This window comes from Chlorocebus sabaeus, chromosome 18, assembly GCF_047675955.1.
Source record: "Chlorocebus sabaeus isolate Y175 chromosome 18, mChlSab1.0.hap1, whole genome shotgun sequence".
Taxonomy (NCBI): domain Eukaryota; kingdom Metazoa; phylum Chordata; class Mammalia; order Primates; family Cercopithecidae; genus Chlorocebus; species Chlorocebus sabaeus.
In genome coordinates this window covers 74,337,125-74,362,767 of record NC_132921.1, presented here as the reverse complement: position 1 = coordinate 74,362,767, position 25,643 = coordinate 74,337,125, and the positions used below count along the sequence as shown (strand labels likewise).

Sequence of the window (25,643 nt, the reverse complement as noted above, 5' to 3'; positions counted from 1 at the left end):
GGCTTGGACGAGGTTGTTTCCACAGCGTCTTAGTTCTCCTGCCAAAGCTCTGTGCCTGTTCCTTTCTTTTCTAGGTGGTGTTTTAAGGGCTTCTAAGTAGAACAGGCGTATCAAGAGGTCCTCATGCTTTGTGGGTGTCATCACAGTGCAGAAGGTGTGGTCGACTGCCATGGTCTGCAGGGCTGCTACCGTGGCTCGTGACTCACCTTGCAGGGTGGTTTCCGCATGGCTTTTCATTCATAGCCACTATATTGTGCTCATACCTTTACAGATTATTTTTAGATTGTTCAAACTGTATTTTTCAGCAATATTTTAACTTGAAATAGCCAAAGTTGTGTATCTGGTCCTATTATCAACTAAATTTTTCTTTACTATAAATTTGACACAATTTTAATATAAACAACTCTAATATGGATAGCTAAAATAATCTTTCAATTTCAATACACATGTCCTTTCAACAGATGGCGAAGAGACCTTTATCTGTGTAATTCTGGCTAAGCTAACAGAAGGTGGCTAAAAGGATATCATTTTCCCATATTCACCTGAAGTTGAGTTTGGGACATTTGCTATTTGATTCCGCATTACATTCAGCTCACATTTATCTGGAGGATTATAAAACTGCCAGACATTTTATTGATTAAAAACACCACCCAAATATTACAATTAGGATTATTACAGAAGCAAATCCTCAGTTTGAAATGTGAAAGGAATACAAATTGATAATTGTTCCCATTCCACTTTCTTCAAAGAATAGAGTGATCACTTTGGAGAAGATGATATTAGCATCTGGTCATTTATCTGATGGCTTCTAGGTTTACATGAGATTTTCTAAAAATACCTAAACACCCAAATTATTAAATTAAAACTAGTTATGCAGGCACATTTTGCCTTAATCTCTTTGCCTCTTGTGAGATAAGGTTTTTAATGTTTTTCTCTGTATTGAACCAATGTCAGTATTTTCTAGTCAGTCTTTCATTAATTATTCTAAATTGTAGGAAGCTTATATTAATTACTTGTATTTTCTCTGAAATAAATATTTGATTACCAGGTTTCAACTGGGACTAAATCCAACCCTCATAGTAAGTGTTTCTCCATCCATCCACACTAAGGTCAATGTGAAATCATACTGAGAGTGTAGGAGTAAGAATTTGGGCAACCCCCGCTCCACCCCATAACCTGAGGGCAGACAGTGGAGAATGGTACAGGAGCCCACACCACAGCGTGGTGCTGTCGTAGTCACCAGCCAATTACTTATCCAGAGGATGTCCACACCCCACACCCACTCTCCAAAGGGAAGTACCAGGAAATTTCTCTTCATCAGACACAACTCAAGAGATTCAGAAGGTGGCTGGGTGCAGTGGCTCATGCCTGTAATCCCAGCACTTTGGGAGGCTGAGGTGGGCGGATCACAAGGTCAGGAGATCGAGACCATCCTGGCTAACACGATGAAACCCCGTCTCTACTAAAAATACAAAAAATTAGCCTGGTGTGGTGGAAGTGCCTGTAGTCCCAGCTATGTGGGAAGCTGAGGCAGGAGAATGGCGGGAACCCAGGAGGCAGAGTTTGCAGTGAGCGGAGATGCGTCACTGCACTCCAGCCTGGGCGGCAGAGCAAGACTCCATCTCAAAAAAAAAGAGAGATACAGAAGGCAAACTCATTTCAATCCTACTGTTCAAACTCATGGCCTCCAGTGATCCCCGTGCCTTGGCTAAATGTTAAAAAGTGTAACAACTGGTTTTTGAAAAACCATGAAAAACAGACAAAAACTTGACAACAGATCATCCTCATTATACCATGACAAAGGTCATTACAGCACTAAGATCAACATATCAGAGTGTATCTTACTATATTTTATAGGACAGTATTTCATAGAAAGATACACTAAGATATCTGCAGACTTCTCCCGCTCTTCAGAGGGCTGCGCTCTTATTTCCTCTATGTCCTGGTGGGGATCGCGCCGTTGCGGGTGACACCAAGTCTCCAAGTGTGTTGTAACTTCTCCCAGCCTGACTGCTTTCTATCCAACCTCCAGTCACTTCCCCACATTCGCCCTCCACACGCGTCCAGCCACACCGGCTCCATCCAGACCCTCCACTCGGAGTGAGCGCCACCTCCTAGGCTGCTGTCTCCCCTCAGACCACCATCTCTTTACCCAAGACTGAAGCCCAAAAGTCACTCTGCCACCCACCTTCTGCCCCACCTGCCCTGCACAGTCCAGCTACCAACACAATCGGCACACGGATGCCTCCACCCCAAGGCCTCCTCCCAACAGCCGCTGCTTCAGCTCAGGCCCTGTCCCCCTGGCCAGGGACGGCTCCTCACTGCCCTCCCCGGCTGGTCCTCTCAGCTGCCGTCTCCTTCTCCACTGACTCCCACCCTCGGCCACCAGACTCAGCTTCCTAAACACGCATCTAATGATGCTGTCTCCTCTGAAAAGTGTAGTGGTTCCCACACCCTATGGGATAATCTATACAGCGCATTCAAAACCTCATGGGGCCAGGAGGTTGAGGCCATCCCGGGCAACATAGCGAGACCTCATCTCTACAAAACACTTTAGAAGTTAGCTGGGCGTGGCGACACACACCTGTACTGCCACCTCCTCAGGAGGATGAGCAGGAAGGTTGCCTGTATCAGTAAGCTGAGGCTGCAGTGAGCTATGATTGCGCCACTGCACTCCAGCCTGGGTGGCAGAGCAAGACCCTGTCTCTAAAAATAAAATAAACAAACAAAACTCGATAGTTCGGCCCTCACTTTCTTTTCCAACTTTATCTCGAGCTATCATGTTCCTGTTCCAAGGACGACATAATATGAGTCAGCTTTAAAAAGGAAGGAGATGGCCGGGCGCAGTGGCTCAAGCCTGTAATCCCAGCACTTTGGGAGGCCGAGACGGGTGGATCACAAGGTCAGGAGATCGAGACCATCCTGGCTAACACGGTGAAACCCTGTCTCTACTAAAAAAAAAAAAATACAAAAAATTAGCCAGGTGAGGTGGCGGCGCCTGTAGTCCCAGCTACTTGGGAGCCTGAGGCAGGAGAATGGCGGGAATCCGGGAGGCGGAGCTTGCAGTGAGCTGAGATCCGGCCACTGCACTCCAGCCCGGGCGACAGAGCAAGACTCCGTCTCAAAAAAAAAAAAAAAAAAAAAAAAGGAAGGAGATTCTGAGACAGGCTCCAATGTGTGTGAACCCTGAAGACTTCATGCTAAGTGAAATGCACTAGACACAAAAGGACAAACACTGCATGATTCCACTTATGAGGTATGTGGAGCAGTCAAAATCACAGAGACGGAAAGCAGAATCGTGGGTGTCAGTGGCTGGAGGGAGAGGGAACGCACAGTTAATGTTTAATGGGTACAAAGTTTTGGTTTGGGAAAATGGAGAGAGTTCTGCAAACGGATGGTGGTGACAGTTGCACAATGTGAATACACTTAATGCCACAGAACCGTACGCTTAAAAATGGTTAAAATATACTGTTTCCATAGCAGCTGAACCATTTTACATTTTTTCCAGCAACACACAAGGGTTCCAGCTTCTCCACATTATGTATATCTTACCACAGTTTTTTTTTAAGAAGGGACAAAAAGTTTGAGAAACAAAGTTAACAGTGTGCTGTGAAAGCCGGGTTGAAGGACTGGCCTGAGATTCCCCCACCATCCTCTAACAAGGGTGCAGCCTTGAGGTCCCTACCACAACCCCCGAGTTTCAAGAAAGACATGGAGAAATGTGGAGAGCCCCAGCAAACCAGATCCCAGGAGAAAAACAGGGAAACTGTTAAAGTGTCAGGCTGAGCAAACAGACCCCAGACCCCCTGTGCACAGCAGGATCCTCTCCCAAGCACCGAGCTCACTAAGCTAACCCAGCCTCGCCACAAAGCCTCCTGCAAGAAGCATGCCGACTCTAAAATACCATATGAAGTTCAAGAAGAAACCTACAAAGGAAAAGCCCGGCGGATCCGTCCAATGGCCCCCACATTAAGTTACACAATTGACAACAGAATCCTATCCCCTGACCGTCCTCGGCAAGCCCGTCTGTCACCCTCGGCCCACTCGTGACACCTCCAATCTGGCCATCGCTGAAGTGGCTGCCCCAAGCCAAATGAACCACACACCTCATGCTCCACTGCGAGTGCTCTTAACCTTTTCCGGAGGTCAAAACCTTACTGAGAATCCTATCAAAGCCCTGGCATTCTCCCCAGCAACTGGCAACATTTCAAGGAATTCACAGATGCCCCTGGACCCCTGGGGCTGACAAACTCCGTCTCCTTCACATTTCCCTTCCGCACCGCACTTGAGAGGGACGCTGCAACCTCCCTCCTTGTGTAAGAATTATGTAACTCTAACAAATTTCAAGACTCCCTCAGGACTCTCTCTGAAAGGGCGGCCCACGCCCCCCACCCATATCAGGATGTCAAGAGGAGGTCGTCTCACATTGGCTTCAGAGGCACAGCCCGTCTGACACGCCACATCCCCAAAGGATGCCCCTCCCTGCGACTGCCCTCACAGACACACCAATGTGACTTATGGGGACTGCTGCGATGCAGTCTGTTACCACTGGCACCAGCTGCCACGGGCGAATCATCTCAGGAACCTGACCTTGGCAAAGCGTGTTTCACACTTGAGCACAGTTCATCCAGGTGGCCTCGAGCAGGGACAGGGAGGCAGAAAAGAGACAGGGAGGTGCCGGGGCGCACTGCCCCCCCACACCGTGCTGCAGGAGTCACCTCACCCACACAGGGAGACCAAACCCTCAAAGCCAAATTTTCAAGCTGCTGCTGAGAATCCCATAAAAAGCAATGCTATTTCTAACCTCCCGCACCACGGAAAAATACACACGCCACCAAGCAACCCAGAATCTGAGGGTTTATTTTTACATCTTTTCCCCACACCCCCACCCCGGCCTCCCCCACAAAATTTTAGGTGGAAAATTTGCTAGCTTTTTAGCAGTTTGACAATGCCGTGTGAGGCATGAACTGACGGAGCTGCTAGCGCATTTGAGTTTAAAGCAAAGCGTCAAGGTATTTTTCCCATATGACTCCACAGGTCGGCTTGATGAGAAACTAATTAACTCTAATCACAGAAAGACAGAATCCAACAAGCAGGTGGAGACGAGGCCCAGGTCCCAGGCCATGGGCAGAAGTGGCAGAGGTGGCAAGTTTCTCTCTCCCACCTCTGAAAGTGTGTTCCCACCACAGGCCTTTCTTCCTGCAGGCTGGCATTCTCTAACCCAAACTATAAACAAGGGCATTCAGCATCCCTGATGCCCTTGCTGCGTTTCTGATTTTCTCAGTGCCACTCTTAACCCTTGATATGGTTTGGCTGTGTCACCACCCAAATCTCAACTTGAACTTTATCTCCCAGAATTCCCACATGTCGTGGGAGGGACCCGGGGAAGGTAACAGAATTATGAAGACCTTTCCCATGCCATTCTCACAACAGTGAATACGTCTCACAAGATCTGATGGGTTTATCAGGGGTTTCTGCTTTTGCTTCTTCCTCATTCTCTTGCCGCCGCCACGTAAGAAGTGCCTTTTGCCCTGCGCCATGATTCTGAGGCCTCCCCAGCCATGTGGAACTGTAAGTCCAATTAAACCTCTTCTCTTCCCAGTCTCGGGTATGTCTTTATCAGCAGGGTGAACACGGACCAATACAGTAAACTGGTATCAGTAGAGTGGAGCACTGCTGAAAAGGTGCTCGAAAATGCGGAAGCGATTTTGGAACTGGGTAACAGGCAGAGACTGGAACAGTTTGAAAGGCTCAGAAGAAGGCGGGAAAATGTGGGAAAGTTTGGAACTTCCTAGAGACTTGTTAAATGGCTTTGCCCAAAATGCTGACAGCGATATGGACAATAAAATCCAGGCTGAGGTGGTCTCAGATGGAGATGAGGAACTTGTTGGGAACTGGAGCAAAAGTGACTCTTGCTATGTTGTAGCAAAGAGACTGGCAACATTCGGCCCCTGCCCTAGAAATCTGTGGAACTTTGAACTTGAAAGAGATGATTTAGGGCATCTGGTGGAAGAAATTTCTAGGCAGCAAAGCATTCAAGAGGTGACGTGGGTGCTGTTAAAGGCATTCAGTTTTATAAGAGAAGCAGAGCATAAAAGTTTGGAAAATTTGCAGGATGACTATTCAACAGAAAAGAAAAACCCATTTTCTGGGGAGAAATTCAAGCCAGCCGCAGAAATCTGCATAAATAGCAAGAGGCCTAATGTTAATCTCCAAGACCATGAGGAAAATGTCTCCAGGCCTTGTTAGAGACCTTCACAGCAGCCCCCTCCCATCACAGGCCCAGAGGCACAGAAAGAAAAAGTGGTTTGTGGGCTGGGCCCAGGGTCCCCGTGCTGTGTGCAACCTAGGGACATGGTGCCCTGTGTCCCAGCCACACCAGAAGTGGCTGAAAGGGGCAAACATACAGTTCAGCCTGTGACTTCAGAGGGTGGAAGCTGCCAAGGCTTGAGCCTGCAGGTACGCAGAAGTCAAGAATTGAGGTTTGGGAACCTCCGCCTAGATTTCAGAAGATGTATGGGAATGCCTAGATGCCCGGGCAAAAGTTTGCTGCAGGGGTGGGGCCCTCATGGAGAACCTCTGCCAGAATAGCGCAGAAGGGAAATGTGGGGTAGGAGCCCCCACACAGACCCTACTGGGGCACGGCCTAGTGGAGCTGGGAGAAGAGGGCCACCATCCTCCAGACCCCAGAATAGTAGCTCCACTGACAGCCTGCACCGTGCACCTGGACAAGACGCAGACACTCAATGCCAGCCTGTGTAAGCAGCCAGGAGGAAGGATGTACCCTGCAAAGCCACAGGGGTGGAGCTGCCCAAGGCCATGGGAACCCACCTCTTGCATCAGCGTGATGTGGATGTGAGACCTGGAGTCAAAGCAGATCATTTTGGAGCTTTAAAATCTGACTGCCTCGCTGGATTTTGGACTTGCGTAGGCCCTGTGGCCCCTTTGTTTTGGCCAATTTCTCCCCATTTGGAACAGCTGTATCTACCCAATACCTGTACCCTTACTGTAAGGAGGAAGTGACCAGCTTGCTTTTGATTTTACAAGCTCACAGGCAGAAGGGACTTGCCTTATCTCAAATGAAACTTTGGACTGTGGACTTCCAGGTTAATGCTGAAATCAGTTAAGACTTTGGGGGACTATTGGGAAGGCATGATTAGTTTTAAATATGGGGATGTGAGATTTGGAGGGGCCAGGGCGGGATGATATGGTTTGGCTGTGTCCCCATCCGAATCTCAACTTGAATTGTATCTTCCAGAATTCCCACGTGTTACAGGAGGGACCCTGAGGAAGGTAGTTGAATCATGGGGGCCAGTCTTCCCCACACTGTTCTCATGATAGTGAATAAGTCTCATGAGATATGATGGGTTTATCAGGGGTTTCTGCTTTTGCTTCTTCCTCATTCTCTCTTGCTGCCACCACGTAAGAAGTGCCTTTTGCCTCCCGTCATGATTCTGAAGCCTCCCCAGCCACGTGAAACTGTTAAGTCCAATTAAACCTCCTTTTCTTCCCAGTCTCGGATATATCTTTGTCAGCAGCGTGAATCGGGACTGATACAACCCTAAAGTTGAAGAATCAGGGGACGAGGGTGAGATGGAGCTTCAGACTCCAGTCCCCTGATGCTGGGCAGACAGAGGCCCAGGAGGAGAGAGTACGAGGTAAGAGGGGACATGGGAGACACAGAGAGTAGTCCCAAATAAGGCTGAAGAACTCAGAAACTCTTTCAGAAGCTGAGGGAGCCCCCTGAACTAGGACCCCCAAACCTGGGATCCCTCCCAGGACCCCAGCACTGGCCACCTTGGTGTCACTTCCCTGATAGTGACCTGGAAGGCCAGCAGAGGCTCTGACCCACAGCTTCCCCACTGCTCACGCAGGTGGGAAACCTCAGGGCACCCTCTGCAGGAACCACCTTCAAGGCTGTTTCAGTCCTCCTCAAGTTAGGAGCCCCCAGCACAAGACGGTCATTCACATGACAACTCCGATTGTCTTTTGTGGGGTTTTTTTGTGTTTTTTTGAGAGGGGCGTTGGAGACAGGATCTCACTGCACTGCCCAGGCTAGAGTGCAGTGGCATGGTCATAGCTCACTGCAGCCTCAAACTCCCAGGCTCAAGTGATCTTCCCGCCTCAGCCTCCTGAGTAGCTGGGACCACAGGCACGAGCTACCATGCCCAGATAATTTTGTTGACTTTTTAGCAGAGCTGAGATCTCGTGTTTCCCAGGCTGCTTTCATCTTCCTGAGCTCCAGCGATACTCCTGCCTCAGCCTCCCAAAGTGCCGGGATTCCAATTCTTTTTGTTCAATAACATTTTCACGAGTTAATCTGTTTTACTGCACAGTGCCAAAGATCACTTTGTACACACATCTGGTGAAAATAAGCAAGACTCTATTTGCCACTGTAGACAGCAGGGACCTACATTCAAAGGTAATGACCGCTTCTCCCAGTACTACTGATCCTCTTTGATTTTACCTTAAAAAGTTTAAATTGAGCGCAAAGATAGAAGTTCAGGTCAGGATGCACCGCCTGGGTCTAAGGTTACTTTTTCATTGTTTCACTGTGACCTCCCACAGGGACCACTGGTCTCACACTGGAAGACACCCACAGGGCTCCTGGTCTCACACTGGAAGACATCCACAGGGCACCTGGTCTCACACTGGAAGACACCCACAGGGACCACTGGTCTCACACTGGAAGACACCCACAGGGACCACTGGTCTCACACTGGAAGACATCCACGTGGTCCCTGGTCTCACACTGGAAGACACCCACAGGGCCCCTGGTCTCACACTGGAAGACACCCACAGGGACCACTGGTCTCACACTGGAAGACACCCTCAGGGCCCCTGGTCTCACACTGGAAGACACCCACAGGGCCCCTGGTCTCACACTGGAAGACACCCACAGGGTCCCTGGTCTCACACTGGAAGACATCCACAGGGCCCCTGGTCTGCACCGGTGCCTTCAGATCCCTTAAGGACCAAGAAGGAAACCAAAAGAGAGGTGGAGTTTTCTCCAGCTGCACCTTTCCAGTCTGTGCTGACAGCCAGCCAGATCTCAGTCTCCGGATGCACTGCCTCATGCGGAGCTCAGGGAACGGCGCGGGGAGCCTGAATTAATCATTTCTTTGCCTGCACCTGGGTGGCTTTGGGCTTAATCACGTCAGCAGCACTCCCCCGTGTGCTCCAGCAGGATGCCGCGTGAAGCTCCTTAGTAAACTTCCGCAGTCCTGAAAGAGGACAGAGAGAGCAGGACCTCTGCTCTTTTCCTCCAATCCCCCCAGCACACAGATCACACCAGAAAGCCAGCATTAGGGTGGAAAATAATAGCCAAGGTGTTTGTTGAGTGACAACTGTGCATGGAATGCTGAATTAGGCATCTTCAAAGTAATTCCATGAGATAAATATTATCCCGTTTAAAGATGAGGAAAGCTGAGACTCACAGGGTTAGGACTCACCAGGGTAACAGTGAATAAAAGTCACCAGGCCAGAACTCAACCCAAGGTCTGTGGCTTCTGAGTTCCCCACACAAATGCAATATGGTGAGGGCAAATGTTTTCAGATTCATCGAGGAGGGAAAAACTCAGAAGTGTATTTAATAACAACCCAAACACGTGGACCCGGCAGCATTTTAAAACCAAGTCCAAATACATCCCCTGGACAAGGAGACAGGCACATCCTGCAGTTAATGCAGGCTCTAGGCCTCCCTGGGCCCTCCCAGGCAAGCAGAGCAGAAGGAGGCAGTACCACCTGTCCATTTTATCAGCTCGTAGCAATGCCTCACAGCCCAGCTGTGAGCTGCTTAAGGGACACAATTTTGCAAGTAACAGAGCAAATATAAATTCCAGGACAGTCAGCTGTAAGAACCTACTTTAGAGGTGTGGAAGTTCTCACGACACCTCTCAATCTAAGTCTGTGCTTGAAAATCACCCATGATGATGAAGCGCCATGCAGTTCTGCAGAAACAGTGATTCCTTCTTTGGCTGCTGTGATTTTCAGGAGAAGCGACGTAGTTTTGTATTTAATTTAAAATCCACACATACCAGTACAGTCAAGACAAAGTTTTCCATTACCAAGTTTGAAAGCTGCTTAAAATAATTGATGAGTGAGGTAACCCCACATAAGGGGGAAAATCAGATACTTATGTCATTTGCAAGGATTCTTTCTACGTTTGCGGAAATGTTGTAACTCAAGTTTCAGTCTGCGGGGGCAGAGTCCAGCGGTGTGTGTGTTCCGCTACCGAGTAAAATTCTACTGGAAGATAGTGCTAGTTTTTGGTGGGTCAATTCAATGGGAACTGTATTTGAGACAATAAAGGAGAAACGAAACTGCGCCCACGTCTTTGTCAGCCCTGGCAGAGAGGCGCTGCCACCGCCCACTTCAAGCTGGCGGTGAATGTGCCAAACGATGGAAGAAAAACGGCTCCTCCACACCCACCAAGCAAGCGAAGAGCTGGGATTTTCAAACACCGTGCTGTTCTGTCAGGTTAATAAAGGCATCGTGTGAATAACAAGCATTTCGTCAGTCACTGAACATCCACGAGGCGTGCAGTCTGGGTGTTCCCCATGAGCTCTTTCCACCCCAGCTTCCCGAGAGCCAATCGAATGGGTGTGAAATCCACTCAGGAGAGAGGAGAGAGACACTCGAGCTCAGCAGCGGAGGAGCTGCCCCCACACTGAACCCAAGCGTGGTTTGCTCTGCCATGTATACTGCTTTGCACCCGCAATTCGGGAAGGCGTCAAACTGTAAAAAGTCCATTTACATTCCAGGGTCTGTGTGCCTCAGCAAGGAAGCACCGCGAATCTTCCTGGATTCTCCAGGTGCCTCCTAAGCTGCCAACAGCAACCAGAAAGGAAAAGGCTGGGATATGCTCTAAGAGCTTTGGGGTGGATTCCTCATCAAGTTGTTTCATTTGCCAAAAGTTTTATCGAGCTCCTGACACTGCTGGCACTGTTCTAGGCCCTGAAGAAAAAATAAATGGAAGGAAGGAAGACAAGCGGGAGAGAGCGAGGTGCTTGCCCTCAAAAGGCTTACATTCTAGAAACGGATTTCCCATAGCGATGAGTCCCACCACCAGGCACGTTAAAAATATAGAAAAAATATTGGATCTTATATTTTATAGAATGTCTTACTTTCCTGAAAATTCTCATGTATTTCTTCACTTGATGTTCTTTGACATCAAATGAAGACTGATAATGAGACAAAATCAGTATCACTAGAATCCCAGAGGAACTGAGAAAACACGGCGTTGAGGGGGGCAGGGCAGCCTGAGGCCAGAGGCTGACGCTGCCATGCCAGATGGGGGCTCCCGGCACCCCCCAGCTCTGCCACTGACTGTCCCCCACCAGGGCTGGCTCTGAAAACACAGAGGTGTCACCCAAGCTTCTACTGTGAATAGATACCCAAGCCCCAGCAATGGACATCCAGCCCCAAAGAAGAAACACCAATGAGGCGCACCCTGTAAAAACCAACGCAGCCAGACAGCTCCACCATCGCAGAGCAGCTCCTGCCACAACAAGCGCGACTTCCCGGACGTCACCACAAAGAACAGTCAAAAGTAGCTCCACCTACCTTTTAAACTATACAGAAGCTGATGGGAGTTCTTGGAAATGGCCCAACAGAAGGTTTGACGTCACGAACGTAGAGCTTGAACCACTAGAAAGAAAGACGAAGAGCTTCTGTGAGCCGTTGGTTTATTTGTGTGTGTCCCCTCCCAAGTTCCGAAACTGGTTAAATATTTGAGGTCTGTCATGAGAAGAGGCATAAATATCAAAATGAATACAATAAAAATGCAACAATAAGCATCAAGTAATAAAGGGAAGGAAGAGGGAAGAACTGCAGCACAGAATTACTAAACTGGAACAAAATCCCCCTCTGCCTCCCCTCAGCCACAGGGCACCAAGTCCTCATCTGTCAAAGGACACACACTTGTTCCTGCAGAGGCACGGGCCTCCTCTTTGATGAGAGGCCAAATAACAGATAGTATCCCTGTTGGACTGGCCTTAAAATTCATACACACCCTAACGGCTGTGAAAAGACCCTCTTCTTTCACAGCAATCCAAACTGTCTCAAGACAACATGGGTCCACCTAAAAGCGAGCGGGCCCTGGTGATTCCTCCGCTGAAACACATCTGATTTCATGGGAGAAGCAGGCCCTCTGGCAGCGACACTGCTGGAATGGTAACGTTCACGACTCTGCCTGCAAGGCTGCCTTGACCTGCCCTCCATCCTGGTAGGAGAGTGTCCTCCCAGCTGGTGCTCTAGATTTTGTCCAGTCCATACAACCTGTCACCGGCGTCCCCATCCCAACTGAGCGAGGATGCTCTGTGGGCACCGCACCATCCCAGGCGGAGCGCCGGGTATCCTCGGGTGACTGCCTCGAGCTCACAAAGCAGTTTCAGGGGAACTCAGCAAAGCTCCGCCTCAGACACCACAAGCGCCTCTCAGCACCCTGCCCGCCAGTGTGCAGGACACACGCTTGTCCAAGGGGGACTAAGCCACCATCTGTCTAGCTTGTGTGCTGCAGTTCATTCTCCAGGAGGCTTGTACCCCAAAGTGTGTTCCTGCCATATGCTACTCCTGAGTGATCAGCCCATGTAAAGACAGCCGGATGAAACACGGCTGCACCTAGCTAGAGGAGCCTGGGAGATTCCTGCGGAGCCCTACCCCAGCCAAACACCTCCTTCCCATCAGTGTTGGGAGCCTACAGACATTCCCTTCTCCTCCTGTTTCCTGCCTGCTGAGAGATGAAAACAACCCACTGCTGATTTTCCAGATCTTAGTTTTTATTCCTCCACTGGGGCTGTTCTCGCCAGTCTTCCTAGGACACAAATGCTCAGATTTCTTGGGAACAGAAGTCTGTGAAATAACCAGAAAGGTACTGTGGTGGGCAGAATTCCAAGGTGAACCCCCAAATTGCTCCCAGCCTGTACAACTCCCTCCCCTTGAGTGTAGGTGGAAGCTGTGATCGGCTTCTACCCAACCGAATACCGCAAAGAATGCTTCTCCCCACACCAGGTGATCTACATAGGATCCCATCTTAGCGACGAGGGAGTGACAGATTCCCTTGCTGGCTTGGAGAAGCAAGCTGCCACCTCGTGATGGAGCCTGTGAGGGGCCACTTGGCAAAGCACTACAGGGGCTCCCCAGGACCTGAGAGCAGCCCCCAGCTGCCAAGCAGCAAGGGAACAGGGACATCAGTCCTGCGGTTACAAGTCAGTGAATTCCGCCAGCAACCTGAATGAGCCTGGAGGTGGATTCTTCCCCACTCAAACCTGCAGATGGGAACACAACCTGGCTAACACCTTGACTACAGCCTGACCAGAGAACCAGCTAAGCCATGCCTGACTCTGGAGCCATGGAGACTGCGAGATAACCAATGAGTACTGTTTTCAGCTCCCACGTTTATAATAATTCGTTACACAGCAACAGAAAACTGTAACTATAACTTAGTAATTAGGCCGGGTATGGTGGCTCATGCCTATAATGCCCGTACTTTGGGAGGCTGAGGCGGGTGGATCAGGATGCCACAAATTCAAGACCAGCCTGGCCAACACAGTGAAACCCCGTCTTTACCAAAAAATACAAAAATTAGCTGAGCGTGGTGGTGCACACCTATAGTTCCAGCTACTTGGGAGGCTGAGGCATGAGAACCACTTGAACCCAGGAGGCTGAGGTTGCGGTGAGCCAAGATCAACCCACTGCACTCCAGCCTCGGCGACAGAGTGAGACCCTACCTCAAAATAAATAAATAAATCAACAAACAAACTTAGTAATTACATACGGGGTACATAATATAAAGTGTAGATGCATATACTAAATGCATACACAACTGTCCATTAGACCAGGCCTCTGCCCTGCCTCATCAACCAAAGGTGGAAATTTATTCTCCTACTCAACTTTGAGCTCCTCGTGGGCAGAAACCACATCCCCGTCATCCTGGCATCCAAGACTGCGCAGAGTGTGTGGCACATGGGAGGCCTTTAGCATTTGTTTTCTTTTACCCTGATTTTTTGTGTGCACATAGTAAGTATATGTATTTACAGGGTACATCAGATGTTTGGACACAGGTACATAATATGAAATAAGCAAATCACGCAGAATGGGGTGTCCATCCCATCAAGCACTTATCCTTTGAGTTACAAACAATCCAATTACACTCTTTAATTTTAAAATACACAATTAAGTTATTACTGACTATAATCACCTTGTTGTGCTACTAAAAATTTTTAAATGAGCTACAGTAATAATTATGATTTGTCAATGTCTAGTCACAGAAAGGCCATAGCAACTGAACTTACTCAAGTCTTCAAAGCAGAGCTCATAGCTTTGAATTTCAAAATAGGTTGAAGATATTTGGCTTCATGTTCTACCCCCAAAGAATGAACGCACAACTTCTCCAGCACTGATTTCATTTTGCCAGTGAACCTGAGTCAGTGCTTAAAATGTCACTCAGTAGTTCTTACTTTTGTCAAATATCCTTGCCAATTCTCTGGCATCTAGCTATCTGCAGTTCAAGGTTAAAAACGAAAAGTTCCCTAACAGAATTTCCAAAGTAAGAATTTGTGATTCATTTTTAATTTTCCATTAGTATCAATAAATCTTTCCTTCCCAACTAAAGTGACAAAACCTGTATGGGTCAAATGACCAGGCTCTAATTCTGAAACAAAATACCAATCCAATTTCCTGGCAACCTGTTTCAAAATTTCTTTTAGATTTTTTTTGAAACAGGGTCTTGCTTGGTGTCCACACTGCAGTGCAGTGGCTGCTCACAGGCACAAGCACAGCTCACTGCAGCCTCAAACTCCTGGACTCAAACGATCCTCCTGCCTCAGCCTCCCCAGTAGCTGGGACTACAGGTGCACACCAGCATGCCCAGCTCTTTAAGATATTCTGATTTTACACTGATAATTGTTAACTATTCCAAGCAAGACTTTAAGCTCTGTTGAAAATAATAATTGAACACATACAGTTCCTGCTACCCAAAATTGTGTCTATTTTACATTCCAAAAGCACTGGTTTTAATGACAGTGATATTTTAAAATACTTAAATCAATAAAATTACTTAAAAGAGTACAAAAAAAACTTTATTCATTACAGAAACCTGTCACACTCCCCTGAAATCTATATTCAGGACTGTATAATACATTCCCACTTCTTCATCAATCACTCAGCAAACGCGATCATCATCTCCACGCTTTCTCCCTCATGCTCAGCCTCGCAGGCAGCAGGATTCTCACACCCAAGCCAAGAAAAACTAAAAACAGCAGTTCCATGACACGAGGCAGAGAACTGCAACGAACTCACCTCTTCCTTTCAGCATAACTTTAACTCTAGCTGTGAAAACAGCCACTGACCTACTGCTTAGCATCCCCTGTATAGGGACCAGCAGGGAACCGGCGGGGTCACTGACCGACCCCTCTCCAGGTCCAGCCAAGGAATCAACGGCTCCAGGTCACAGCACAAAGGCAGACCTGACGCCCCACCCAGGCCTCCTCCCTCTGTTCTAGTAAACACAGGCTTTTTCCATAACCTCACCAAACACAACTCAACGTCAAGCCCAGGCCTCCAAGAAAGAAGGCTGAGCAGAAACACTACGTCTCCCCCAAGGAAATCAAGCCGTCAGAAGAAAGGTTCATTCAACAGGAAGCCACTGAGGAGAGCCAGCGAGCACCGCCGCCCGCCGAGGAGAGAAGAGAAGGCGCTGGCTGAGCTCCTCGCACACCACACCCTGCGGCACCAGGCACCGATCGGGGCATCCACACGTGGCTTTCCAACAGCATGGTCCTGAGGGGCTGCCGATCTCACTGGCCCCAAACCACCTCCTGAATGACACGTCCCAGACACGGCTGCGAGCCACGGGCCCCCAGGAACCAGAGCGAGAAGAGGCAGAGTGGGGTGGGTGTCCTCGGGTGAAAAGTATCCACTCCTGAAAAGTGACAGGCAGCACCGCTCTTGCACCAGGACAGGACCGCATGAGGGGCTGGAGGATGGAAAACCCCGAAGGGAAGCAGGCGCACTTATTCTTAATCTTTCCAGTGTTCTCACTCTCTTGTGAAGGTCAAGGAAGATGGGAAATTTGTTTGGGCAAAGGTTGAAGAGAAGCCTGGCCACAGGCTTCCGGGCTCTCTCCGGAGCAGGACTCACTACAGCTGGTGGCTGGGTCCTGGGAAGCAGAGCCATTTAAAACACAAGGGGCTGGGCACGGCGGCTCACGCCTGGAATTCCAGCACTTCGAGAGGCCGAGGTGGGAGGATCACTGAAGCTCAATAGAAGCCTGAGCAATTTAGCAGGATCCCGTCTCTATAAGAAAGAAAACATTAGCCGGATGTGGTGGTGCACGCCTGCAGTCCTATCTGCTCAGGAAGCTGAGGCGGGAGGATCTCTTGTGCCCGGGAGTTTGAGGCTGCAGTGAGCTATGATCACACCACCGCACTCCAGCCTGGGCAACAGAGTGAGATCCTGTCTCAAAAACAAACACACACAAGGAGGCCCAGAGAGAGAGTGAAGAGCCATCTCAGGGAAATCGCAACGGGACAGAAAACACACAAAGCAGCTGGTGACATAAGAAATAGAAAAGAAAGGCACCCTTCCCCAAACCAACCTTGCTTTACGATGCTTTTTCCAGAAACGTTGCAGATGGACCCACCCCGTCACCACAGACGCCGTAACACACCGATTATCGCATCAGGGACAGTTTCACACCATAAAATGCACGTGTACACTCACTCATGCATTCGACCTGTAAACGCCGCATGGTTTTTGTTTTGATAATTTTCTAACATCTTTACAAGCTGATGCACCACAGCTCCCTAGCTTCCCTCTCTCTCACGGGGCTGCATTATTCTGAGCAAACTGAAGCCGAGTTACACCAACCGTAGGTGTGACTTTCCTGGGGCCTCACTGGCCACCACCAGGAATCTGCACTCACTGAGTCTGGCCTCCGTGAAGAGACAGGGGTCATGGTAACCCAGTCACAGAGCAGCAGCAGGTCTCCAGCTGTCCCTGAAGAGGCCCGGCCGGGTCTACAAGGCTGCCATGCAGAGTGACCACGCACTGGCCATGGCTCCTGCAGGCTGCATAATGCCGCTGTCCCTGCAGCAGCCTAGAGCGTGACCACCTGTGTTCTAACAAAGCTGCAGCAAGCATTTCATCAGCGCCTTTCAGACCCGAGGAATACGCATGGAGCACGCAGCATGGGGCGACACCAAGGGACACTAACTCGGCCAGGAGGAGCGAGACGGAGGTGAAAGCCAGGCACCGTCTGGCAGCTGTCTCGCTGCGTTTGGGTTTTCTTCTTCCCAAATAGAAGTGAAGGTCTCTTCAAACCAGATGCAACAATAAAGTGGTCCAATTTTGCTTGCCGGGAACAAACGAGGAATGGCGACGGCCACCTGGCAAGTCCCCTCTTCTGGAGCACGGAGCACCACCTCCGGCCGCTGCCAGGACACAGTTCAAGTGCCCAGTGTCTTCAAAGACCCGAGCCCCACGACACCCTCTAGGGGATTTCTACCCGGACCAAGGCAACCCAGGCCCCGCACAGCTGCCACGCACAGGTCAGGAGCATCCCTCAAAGTAAGCACGGAGGGCCGGGTGCAGTGGCTCACGCCTGTAATCCCAGCACTTTGAGAGGCTGAGGCAGGTGGATCACAAGGTCAAGAGATCAAGACCATCCTGGCCAACGTGGTGAAACCTCGTCTGTACTAAAAATACAAAAATTAGCCAGGCGTGGTGGCAGGCGCCTGCAGTACCAGTTCCTCAGGAGACTGAGGCAGGAGAATCTCTTGAACCCGGGAGGCGGAGGTTGCAGTGAGCCGAGATTGCGCCACTGCACTGCAGCCTGGCGACAGAGCAGGACTTCATCTCAAAAAAAAAAAAAAAAAAAAAAAAAAAAAAAAAAAGCACTGCACGGTGGGTGGGGTGGAAACTGACTTGCTGGGAGCAGTCCCTGTACCACGGCTGATTCAGCTTTTCCCACCCTCTCCCTTCAACCAAGATCTGCCAGTCAAAGCAAAAGACGTCCACGTGCCTCACGTCAGCTAACACTCTTGGCTCAAGTGCTCAGGCAGCAAAGTTCAGAGGCCCCACCTCCTGAGCGTCAAGAATTCCAGAGCCACCTATAGGAAGACAGGACAAGGCCAACCTCGGGGAGCGCTACCGGCATCCAAGGCCTTCACGCAACAGGGGCTTATCAGATGCTGAACGTGCCAGGCCCGTGTCAGATGCTGAGGACATCACAAGGGGAAGAACACTGAGAAGAGGCCTTCGACCCGGACTCTTCGGTCTTCGGGGTAGCTACGGTCTCCTTCGGCGGACTCAAAGACCTCGTGAACTAAGTACCCAGAGAGTGCCCTGGAAGCCTCCAGTGGGAACTAGGAAACAGGCCTTCTATGGGCTCAGAGGGTCCCTCTGCACCGGCTGCTTCCACATAGGCACTGAACGCCTACCGTCACGACGCCAGAGAAACGGAGAACCCTACAGTCATCTACATCAGCAGCAAGAAATAACTTCGGTTACAGTCACTTGAGTCTTAGCTAAGCCTCATTAGATTCTCATTATTTAAGTCTGTCAATGGTATAATAGGACAGTTCTATATTAACTAGAATGGTTTAAAAATCATGACACCCTATTTCCCAGCATTTCTGGATGGCAAAATGTTCACTGCTCATTGGTGTGTTTAGTTGTTGTTTAGGTAAACTGAGCCAATAACAAACATCTATTATTGATCATTCTCCTCCATTAAACTATGTTTGATCTTTCCTCTGTAAATCCCCCATAGTAGTCGTCATCGTATACTTTCATATATTTCAAATGCAATATATACACATGTATACATATATACACACAGATAATACACATGTACACATATATATACACATAACGTCCAAATACATACATACACAAACACACTCTGGGTTGTGGTATTTAAATACATACACATACATACATATCACATGTGTAACTTTTTAGTTTCTAAAAACAATAGTCTCATTGCTTGAAATACATTTTCTCTTCCCTTCTATTGGAGATCGCTTTTTTAGTGCCGGCTGTGATCTCCGCTCCCGCCGACTCCCTCCCTCCCGCCGCAGCCTCCCGCCCTCCCGCCGCAGCCTCCCACTGAAACCTCCCTCCCACCGCAGCCTCCCGCCCTCCCGCTGCAGCCTCTCCCACTGCAGCCTCCCGCCGCAGCCTCCCGCCGCAGCCTCTCCCACCGCAGCCTCCCGCCGCAGCCTCCCGCCGCAGCCTCCCGCCGCAGCCTCCCGCCGCAGCCTCCCGCCGCAGCCTGCTGACGCCCTGAGAAAGGGTCCTTCGCAGCACAACCAGGCAGGGTCCAGAAAGCAGAAAGCAGCTAACTGTGTTCTGCTCAAGCAAAACAGAACTCACCCCATCTGTATTATCTGTGCATAAACTTTACCAGTGAAGTCCTGGATCCAGTACTCTGAAATAACTTACTGAAAACACATTCTACTGCTAACGCACCTTTGCTTGCCTTCCAATGCTTTGATAAACTTGTACGCGGTAATGCAAATAGGCCTGGAATAAGCATACTTTGCCCTCTCGACCAGCCAATTCAGCCTCTACACATCTGTAGTGAGTCCCGAGGGTCTACATTTCCTTTTTTCTTTTTTTTTTTTGTAAGAGACAGAGTCACCCAGGCTAGATTACAGTGGAGCCATCACAGTTCACAGCTGGCTCCACTTCCTGGGTGTAGGTGATCCTCCTCCCTCAGCCTCCCAGGTAGCTGGGACCACAGGTAGGCATGCCACCACGCCCAGCTACTTTTTAAAATTTTTGTACAATTGGGATCTTGCTATGTTTCCCAGCCTGGTCTCAAACTCCTGGGATCAAGAGATCATCCCATCTTGGCCTCTCAAAGTGCTGAGACATCAGATGTGAGCCACCATGCCCAGCCTCCACACGTCTAACCAGCTCCCAGGAGACACCAGCACAGCAGTCCAGAAACACGGCTTTAGACAGCCTGGTGTTTGCAGATCACGGTAGCCTCGACTCCCCTACAAGTACTTGTTCATATCCACAGCAGTGAGAGCCTGCTGAGAAGGCAGCTATTCGAGTGACACCCATAAGCAAGTTAACAGGGACGTCAGGTGATGGACAGGGCCATGTGGGAGGATGGAGGACAGAACATCCAAGGGGACACCAGGAGGAAGGGGTCGAAGAAGGCCATGAGGACACTGAGTTTGAGAATGAAACCAACCCTGCTGCAGAAAGCCATGAACCGTTCAAGATGAAAAGAGCACATCTCTCTGGAAGGAACTCCCACACTGCCGACTCACACCGACTTCAAGCGTGAGCATGACGTCAGACAGCTCGCGAGGGCCCCAGCAGGCTGGGAAACAGGCACCAATGCCACCAGCAGAAGCCACCAAGCAAACGGGCTTCCCCTCAGGAAAAAAAAGAAAAAAAGATCATCTACCCCGGTTCATTTGAAAAGACACAGATGCTCCAAATATTCCCACATTCACGGATCATTTTAATTGAAAATAGAGACAAGCGTCTACTACCTCATCAGAGCACTAGTTCAGAGCATAATATCTGATTGTAAAGACTGTCATTGTGTGTAAGCCAGCTGCTTACATTTCATTGAGCCTGTGTTTTAAAAAGATTACCAAGTTCCTCTTCATTTTACACCATTCTTAGAATATTTCTCAGCACTTTCTCTATGAGACCACTGAAAAATAACCACTGGCACTGAAATCCTGCCCAGCCTGGGAGCCACTATTAACTAGTTAAAGTCTGGACATGCTGTTCTACAAGCTACTAAATTAATAAGGGTAAAAATAAACTTCCAGAAAAGGCAAACCCTACATTAGTTCAGCCTTCTCGCATCCAAAGACACGCAACCTTTCCTCATTCTTGTGGGTTTCATAAACTAAGAAGCACAGCACACTGTAAACTGATTTGCTGGTTTCCATACATGCTGCCAAATTTCCACTTCTGCAAAACCAATTTCAATCAAACAAAAACCCTAAAGTTAATCTTCTAGTTCTTCACAGGGTCCAATTTACTCAGAATGCGGGGTAAAAAGCTGGAAGACAAGAAATCAATTGTTGGCAAATAATGTCAATGTTAATTTACTGTCTTCATTTTTTAAATCACTACTTTGTCTCAGGATCATTTCCTCCTCCGAGATCTGGAAAGTCTTTAAAAAGTGGACACTGCCAAACAATGGCCTTGTTATAAGCCACAGTTTAGTTATTTTAAGGCATTTACTTTACTGCCTTTTAGCTGAAGTTCTCATGAAAATCTTTCCAAGCCACTAACTTTGTTAAGGATTTTTACAGGTTTACAATATAATACTGCATAGCTTCTAAACGTTTCAGGGTTTTACTCTGCCCGTTACTTCAGCCTTTAAGAGAGCAGCAGAGTCTGGAGTTAACGACGTAGGTAAGAGAAAGGGACGCCAAGAGGGGAAACACTGGCAGTGACTTAACAAGGCTGCATTCCGAGGGAACAGCTAAAGGGCAGCCTGCGGTGTGAGGCTGCTTGCAACGGACAGCAGAGGCAGTCTGAGGGCACAGCACGTGGCATCTGCTGACTCCCTAAGAGATCTCCCTCCCTCTGCCTTCAGTAGTCTGCTCAGATGTGCATAGAAAGACCAGGAAGCCCCATATTTTCAGATGCTCAGAAACCATCTCCCACTAGGCCAGAATCCCAACAGGGGAGGGAGGCAGGGAGAAGAGTCAAGCCGAGCGGGGAGGAGGGTGAAGGAGGTACTGAGACAAAGGAAAAAGGATAGAGTCCAGGACAGACTGGCCGGGGAGGCGGAGTGGCACCATCTGCAGCCCATCAACAGGAACAAAATACTCTGCCCTGGGACAAGAAAACAAAGGAAATCAGTAGAAAACTATAGTCTTAAACTTAAGAGAAAATATCTCTCCAGGTACATCTTGGAAAGTACAAGAGTTTCAAAAGACAAAAAGGGCTGCGTCAAGCCAGGTGCACTGGGAGGACTCGTCGTCGTCCCAACTACCACAGAGGCGAGGTGGGAGGACGGCTCAAAGTGAGGAGTTCAGGTCTAGCCTGGGCAACAGAGTGAGGCCTCATCTCTAAAAAACTGTTTTAAAAGAAAAAGAAAAAACGCACTGGTCTGCCCGTGCTACCTTAAGTCAACGCTCAGGAAGGACAGTGGGTGACTCACAGTTCTCATGTGTCAGTTCTCATGGGACGCAAGCTGTCACCAGGGGCCCCAAGAGAGCTGCTGGACAATCCTTACACGTGTGTGATTTCCAATCAGCCAGCCAGAATGGGGGGCCCCAGCCTCCAGCTTAAACCTTCCAGAAAAGCAAAAGATGAGAACGAACAAATGAAGTAGCTGAGTTACATGCGAAGTCTGAGGTGAGGCTCATCTCAGTTAGACAGCAGCAGGAGCTGCATCTGAGCGAAAACTGATGGCTGATCTCATACACGCAAACACCAAACAGCACAGGGATTGCTTACAGAAAGTGAATTAGCATTCACAGGCTACGCCCCGGGCAGCTTCACCATCCTGACCAAACTGCCCCCATTCTTCTCAAATTCCACCACATGTGACAGATGGAACGGGTGATGCTGGTTTTAAAATGAAGGGAATGGACCTCTCTTCTGACAACTACTAATGCTGCAGGCCTGTGTGCACACACTAAAAACAACACAACACACACACAGACACGCACATGTGTGTGTGTGGAAACTGATCAGTGATCAGAAGTAGAGTTTCCAGAAGTTCCAAACATTATTTTGATAATTTTTAAGTGCACAGCAAAAAAAAAAAAAAAAAAGTGTATCACTCTACATCTACATCATTACATACCAAAAAATGTTTCCGTTAGAATTATTTGGCCCTTACAAGTGAAAGTACATTCTGCAAAGATAGGTGTCACTGAACTGCTAAAGCAATGTTAGCAGTCACCTTCATAATTCGGACCTGCAGTCTGAGAGTATTTTCATGAACCTCCCCCTTGCCACCACTACCCTGTTCATTCTAACCAGGACCTAGGCCTGAACTCAGAAAATGCTGTTCTTTCACAAAGAGATTCCACATGAAAGTAGATCTAGCCTTCAGTTGACGTGGAGGATTTTCTGCCTCACTAAACATAAAAATTGCAGCTCCTAGTGTTACTCGTACTCAGAATTCTGTTCGTTTCAACTCTCTTCCTAGTCAGTGACGTGCCACCTCTGAGGCTGTGACTGAAACTGTAGCTAACACTCAGAAGGCAGCTCCAAGGTGACGTGGGGACAGGGCTCCAGGGATCTGCCCAGGAGTCTGGCCAGGACTGCGGTGCTGGGCTCGCCTCAGAGCAGCTCCCTCTCCTCCACGGAGAAGCCGTCGCCAGGCAGCGCCTGAGTGTGGAGGCCCTGCCGCAGCCTGCCTTCTGCCTAAGACAGTCACTATGCCAATTCGAAACTAAACAAAACAAAACTCATTCCCAGCTGCGTCTAGTCCAAGCCCAAATCTGGAGAAGGCAGCCACCAGAGACCCTCGGCGTGCTCCCGCCTCTGCACACCCGAGCCCCGTGCTGGAAAGAAAAGGGACGCCAAGCCCAGGTTGGGTGTCTTCCTCAGCGGGCAGTGTCTGTAGTCCCCAAGACCGCTCCTGCCCACATCTGGCTGCAGACCCAGTGCAGGGCACAGGAGTTGTGCGGGAGGAATGAAGCCAGGCCCTGCCCTCGAGGAGCTCCCGGGTTAGCTATGAATGCAGGGCTGAGGGCAGAGGGCTCACGCGGACTCTGTAGCAAAATGACCTTCTGTGTTCCCGGGTCCACAGGAAGAAGTTGGGGGAGCCCTAAAAACAAGCCCTGAAAAAGCCTTTGTTTTTAAGGTCTGGGCGAGTGCTACTCATTGTCCAAACTACAGAACCACTGTGTCAAGGGGCCTGCCATTCCTGCTAAAACACACGTTCACTGCTGGGCACCATCTCAGCATCTGAGTCAGAATCTCTTGGGGTGGAGTCCAGGAATCCGTATTTTTAACAAGCTCCCCAGATAATGCTTAAACATATCGATGCTCCAAACCAGAGCTCTAAACCTAGATCAGGCAGATCCATTTGGGGGTGAGGAGGAGGCTGAGTGCTCAGGGGTGGGAGAAGAACAGGGACCCATCTGGGGGACGGCGAGGACCTCAGGAGTAGTGGGGAGTGGGCTGAGGAGGACCCCTGGAGGCCTGAGCTGTGGGCAGCAGAGCGGGGTCCCAGGGTCACCGCCACGGGAGATGACTTCAGCAGGCCTTGAAGATCTGAGCACCAGGCAAGCAGGACCCACGGCCAACAAAGCCCTGGGGAGTGGGGCCGGGTGTGGCTGAGTGACAAGTCCTCGGAAACGTGCCTGGGGAGGACAGTCCCCAGATGACCGATATCAGCCACCCCATCTTTCTCAGTGAGTCAGGGATCAAAGGAGATTTACTTCTCCACAAAAACGAAGAGACGTGGCAGGCCTTGCTCCTGGGTGCACGGAGCTATTCATCCCTGTCGCGCATTTCGACAAATTGCAATGAGCCCAGAAAAGGGCTCACCGGGCCAGCTGCCCTGTGGCGGCAGGACGGAGGAAGCCATGCTCCAGGCGGCACGGTGGGAAGTGGGAGCGCTTCGAGTGTCCCCGGAGGAACTGAGTGAAATGGGGGCTGGGGACAGAGACCCCAGCCAGGCCACACGGGTAAGTTCGGCGTTGACCTTCAAAGTCACGCAGTGACAGGCCAGCCTTGCCGCTAGGTGGTGAGAAGGTTCTCAGAACGAAGTCCCGGACCAGGAGTATGGAGGGCACAGGGAAGAATACGAGGAGGGGAGAGACGGCGGAGGCTGGAGGCAGGACAGTCTGTTCGGAGGCTTTTGCAAACGTCCAAGCAAGAAATGTTGAGCACGGAAGGCAGTGACCACAGCAGGGGGAAAGCAGCCGTGTGGAACACACTGCGAAGGTAGAATCACAGGCCTTGGTGACACAGTGGACGGATCAGGGAGCCAGGAGGGGGTCAGAACGGCACCGGGTTCTGGCTTGGGCAACTCAGCTTTAACTCAGGTAAAAGAAAAGAGAGGGCTCTGACGTAATTTTACAGATCCATTTGCCAATGCCTCCCCCGACCCTGAAACACTGGAGTCTGTAGGTTCGGGAAGGCCGTACTCGGAATGCTTCTGTGAACAGCGCCCCTGTTGTTGTGAAATGCACCCCGTGCTTTCTCCAGACACATTCTTCAACTACTCTTTTCAGCAAAATGCATCTCAGAAAGCTTCATAAACAAAATCAATCCAGATTCAGAATCCTGGAAGAAGGGAGAGGCTACGCAGAATCACCTCACACAGTCCACGAACAGCCATCTGCAGAGCAAAGCACGAAACCATCTTCAACCTGCATGGCAATCGCGCAGGGAAAGAAAGCTCAGGACGACGTCACGCACGGGACGACGCCACGCACGGGACGACGCCACGCACGGGACGACGCCACGCACGGGACGACGTCACGCACGGGACGACGTCACGCACGGGACGACGTCTACTCTGAAAACAGGCTAGCGGCTTCCCTGCCACGAATGCCGTCACCTAAGCCATCGGGCTCAGAACATCTACAGAGAGAAGTCAACTCCTCATTAGCCAAACTCATAAAGGGACACTGTGGGATTGGATGATGGCAAATACTTCAGAAACCATTCGTTCCTGGCTTTCT

At 49.7% G+C, this 25,643-nt stretch overlaps 1 protein-coding gene across 5 annotated transcripts in view; it reads right to left on the bottom strand.

The window, feature by feature from the left end:
• LDLRAD4 (low density lipoprotein receptor class A domain containing 4) overlaps nt 1-25,643 on the bottom strand; it is a 443,890-nt gene that overhangs the window by 369,967 nt on the left and 48,280 nt on the right. For all 5 annotated transcript variants that reach the window (XM_007974746.3, XM_073006499.1, XM_007974745.3 and 2 more), the window contains exon 2: nt 11,566-11,649. The gene's annotated coding sequence lies outside the window, so the exon portion shown is untranslated. The remainder of the gene's footprint in view (nt 1-11,565; nt 11,650-25,643) is intronic.